General features: G+C 37.4%; 1 protein-coding gene across 1 annotated transcript in view; it reads left to right on the top strand.

The window, feature by feature from the left end:
* Positions 1-2667: 2667 nt before the first annotated feature.
* Positions 2668-4629, top strand: part of LOC106470994 (puratrophin-1-like) — a 71978-nt gene continuing 70016 nt past the window's right edge. Inside the window, exon 1 of the mRNA XM_022399633.1 lies at positions 2668-2683. The gene's annotated coding sequence lies outside the window, so the exon portion shown is untranslated. The remainder of the gene's footprint in view (positions 2684-4629) is intronic.

Here is a 4629-nt window from a genome sequence, read left to right as displayed (position 1 = left end):
AGGCGGTGGGTGCTATTGATAAACTGCCTTCCTTCTAGTCTACGAGCTCAAAATTAGGACGGTTAGCGTGATCAGCCCTTCTGTAGTTTTGAACAAATATCCGAAACAAACAAACAGACATTCTTCATCGTACTTGACTTTCGCAATTTTTGGAAAAAAAAACAACCAAAAACACATTTAATATTAACCTAAAACTTTAAATAAATTGAAAGTTTTAAAAATTGATATAAAATAAGCATATGGTTATCTCGTTAGTTGGGATTTTAAATTTCAAGTGTGCAATATTTTCTCTGCAAAACGACTAACCAGGAGCACGCGCAGTTCTTCCTGTCCTCCTGTTTGTTCTGAACAAATTCTTGTTTCAACTCTTCATCGATTGACTTTCCTGGTTTAATGAACTCGCCAGCTAAAAATGTGCTCAGAGCAGTTTTTGAATATCGTGTATAAACGTAATTCTGTCTGGTCGTTATTGGACGAGGTCTTGTACACAGTTTCAATACTGAGTACCAACGTAATTTAATTTAACCCCTACGATTAATAAATCCACTGCATGATATATAGCTGTTCCATTAGGGAACTCGAATGAAGGGGATTAACTATTGGGGTCAAAGCACAAAATCTGTAGACGGTTGTCAACGCTACGTGGGGAAGAGGGGCATACCGCGTGAGCATGTGTATCTCCTGTATGATTAGAATTTCGAAATTCGCCGAGGCCTGCGCTTGGAGATGAAATCTTGGCAGTAGGAAGTTTTCGACTGACTTGATCGAACCATAACAAATAGAGCCTGCAGCGGAACTGTGGGCATTTCCACAGATAAGGTAGGCTTAGTTTTGTCAGAATTAAAATAATATTCTTTATTTTATCTCGAGCTCTGAATTCACGGGATGCACGTTATTAACAAGTAACACGTTCGCCATTTAAAAGAATTTAACCAGACGGGGGTAATGATACGTGTTGAAATATAAAAGCTTGGTTAATGTTATACCAGGTTGTTATGTTAAAAAAATGTGGAATGTTACAAGAAATATGAACATTTTTGTTATTATAAAGTATTAAGAAGATAGCTAAAAAGGACTTGACGTAGGGTTAAAGAAATACAACAGAGAAATAGGGAAGTAGTTTTACAATAAAGTTACTGAAGTGTGTAAATACGAAAGTAGTTTTGTAGTAAAGTTACTGAAGTGTGTAAATACGAAAGTAGTTTTGTAGTAAAGTTACTGAAGTGTGTAAATACGAAAGTAGTTTTGGTAGTAAAGTTACTAAATTGTACAAAATAAGAACGTAGTTTTATCTGTGGTCAGTGTAAAATGGACCATTTTGTGTTCCTAACAGTGGACTGTGGTCACACTGGAATTAACCAGTTTCTGTGCCGTACTTTGCAGTGAGTTGTGGTCAGTGTAGAATGGACCATTTTGTTTTCCTAACAGTGGTCAGGTGAACGTGTTGTAAGGACAATAACAAAGGGTTGCAGGATTTTCAGAACATTGTTTACAACACTGTTCGGTACTGGGAACGAGAGTAAGCAACTGTAGAACACGAACTTCAGGGCGTATAGTAGAGCGATGTTAGAGTATTTATTTTTAGCGACGTCAGAGTATTTATTTTTAGTGATGTTTACAGCGTAATGTAGAGCCATGTGTTAAGATTACGTAGTAAATAAGTAATAAGGCATGTAACAACGAAATTCTTATTAATCTTGAGGTTAAGCCCCCTAGTGGCATGTCTGTAGGTTAAGCCCCCTAGTGGCATGTCTGTATAATTTTCCGTACTTTGGTTATTTGACTTGAAAGAACAATATACAATAGAATAACGATTATAACGGAAATAACTTAAGTATATTTATTACCCAGCTTCAATGGAAACCCTCCCCTCCCTTTTCCCAACAATCACGCAGACTAAATGTTACACATCACCAATCACTAATCTAGGGGGCATTAGGTTATTGACAATGCTTTCTTGTGTTGGTGATGCGTGGGACTTTTTTTTTTCTCTGTGTACATTACTTTAGAACAGAAGTCTGTTTGTTTTGGATATTCGCGCAATGCTACACAAGGACGATTTGCGTTATCCGTCCTTTAGCTTTGAGTTTGTGGACAAAGGCAGCTAGCTGGTCAACAGATCACGAGGTCAACTTAGGGCTTGCCAAACCCTGGTATGTTATAATGCTAAATGCGATTTTGCGGCAGTGAGAAGCGAACCATGGATTCTTAGATTAACAGTCTGGCATGCTAACAATTAAGCCACGCCTCGCACATCTACGAATACAGACCTGGATATTTGTTTTTTAATTAAGCGTGTCGTACTCTTTTGAAGTTGCTTAAATCCACGTTTTAAATATATTTTGAAAAAAGTATTCGTACAATCCCCGGGCAGGTGTAATACTTGCAAGCGACGTCTGGGCCATGACTGAAAAAAGAGAAAAAAAAAAACGCACGTCAGGTGGAATTTTTTTTTTAACTCTGTTGAACCTGGTGGGGGGGGGGGGATGGAGAGTTGTGATTGGACGAAGTAGTTGCCTGGAGCGATGCAGATTCGGTGGGATGTATGCCATCACGTATGAAGTTGACACGACGATTGTGCCGGTAGATGTGGGTTTAGTACGAGCACGAACGTCGAAGTAACGCGTTTTTCAAGTGTTTGAGCACGAGTTATTTGTTGATATTGCTGGACTAAGAACGTAATGTAAGTAACATAATCTATTTTCCATGTATAGTATGACGTTATTAATATTAGCTTCGGTTGTGCTGAGACTCAACTTCGCCTCGGGGTTGTACTGTAGATTATCAATGAAAAGTCCACTAAATCGTGACTTGCTGGCTTAGTTAAGAGTTAGGCCTATGGTGGGTAAGGCAGGGAATCGAGGACACGGCGAACTTTTGTAAATATACACACACACTATATATAAGCTCTACCCTAACGTATGTTGAACTGTGGTCAGTATCGAACTATTTCGTTTTACTAACAGTGGACTGTGGTCAGTGTAGAACGCACTATTATTTGTACTTCTACTGTAGTCACCCAGCTCCTGCTGTTATTTAGTGAACTCTGACCCCCGGTGAATGAGGTTACTTCCAGTCTCGAGTCTGCCACCTGATTGGCGAATGCAGGCACGTGGTATTGTTGTTCCTATATGATTTTGAAACATTGTTTCGATATGCGAGAAGCACGAAACAGATGTTTAATCCCTTTCTGATCAGGTTATGTACAGGGGGAGAACGCTCCGAACATCTGGCAGAAACGTGGCGTACGTTTTTTTTCTTGTTTTTTTTTTTTCACACTTCATTAACGACTGTTGATAATTATTAGCTTGTTGAAATATTAAATCAAAATAGAGGTACAGAAACGGTTATTTTCACACCATTGATCTAGAAGAGAAAATAAAATTAGGCTTAGCGACACTGGATTTTGACGCGTTTTTTTTTTTAATATTTTTAACACTTTTAAGATATTTTTGTTTATATACGTTTAATATTTCTAAAGGGTTTTCTATATCTGTGCCATACTTACGAGTCCACCTTCTCACCCTGTTAACTTTTGACGAAATAAAACATCGGATATTTCTCATATTAATGAAGTTCGTTGTCCTTAACCTGCCCGACTGCTCAGCAGTAGCTTATAACGTGAAAAATTAGATGCTCGACCCCTGCGGTGTGCACAGCCAGTCAGATCGCCCGATGTGCAGCGTTGTTCTTGAACATCCCAGGACTAAACCAAATATTTGTGTGTGTGTGTTTAATATAATCAGATTATCTTGTTCAGACAAACAATAATACATATTCTGGCGTTAGCCCTTTTTTTTGTAGGCAGGCGAAGAATGATGATAATCAGTAATCAGTTGTATTTGTACTAACACATTAGTATTTGGTTTACACTACTCTTTCTGTTTGGTCCCTTAGAGTTTTTCCGAGAAGAAAGAGGGGGGAGGGGGTCCGTTTGGCACAATAGATCGTTTTGAAAATAATACCAGTAGTAAAATAAAATAATTAATAATAAAGATCATATGATATTTATTCAGCGAATTCTACTGTATTAAACAATATATGTATATATTTTAAATAAGTCTTCATCTTTATTTCTATTTCCCCATATAAATTCACAAAGATAAGAGTCAAACATTTGGCGATGAGTTAACCCTTATTACTACTGGTTTGGGCACCAAACGGAAGAGATCCGAAGGATGTATCATAACATTTCAGTTAACCCGTTTTTTTTACAATGACGAAAACTCGTTTCGCTCAATATTGTTCAAACGATATTTGTATAAACCATTTGCAAGAATAACAGTTGTTCTGGTGTGAAAAACCCTTTTTTTTTAAGCTGGCGAAAAATAACGGTTGTTCTGGTGTGAAAAACCTTTTTTTTTAAGCTGGTGAAAAATAACAGTTGTTCTGGTGTGAAAAACTTTTTTTTTAAGCTGGCGAAAAATAACAGTTGTTCTGGTGTGAAAAACCTTTTTTTTTAAGCTGGCGAAAAATAACAGTTGTTCTGGTGTGAAAACCCTTTTTTTTCTAAGGTGGCGAAAAATAACAGTTGTTCTGGTGTGAAAACCCTTTTTTTTTCTAAGGTGGCGAAAAATAACAGTTGTTCTGGTGTGAAAACCCTTTTTTTCTAAGTTGGCGAAAAATAAC

Source organism: Limulus polyphemus, unplaced genomic scaffold (assembly GCF_000517525.1).
Source record: "Limulus polyphemus unplaced genomic scaffold, Limulus_polyphemus-2.1.2 Scaffold4343, whole genome shotgun sequence".
Classification (NCBI taxonomy): domain Eukaryota; kingdom Metazoa; phylum Arthropoda; class Merostomata; order Xiphosura; family Limulidae; genus Limulus; species Limulus polyphemus.
This window is presented reverse-complemented; position numbering and strand designations above follow the sequence as displayed.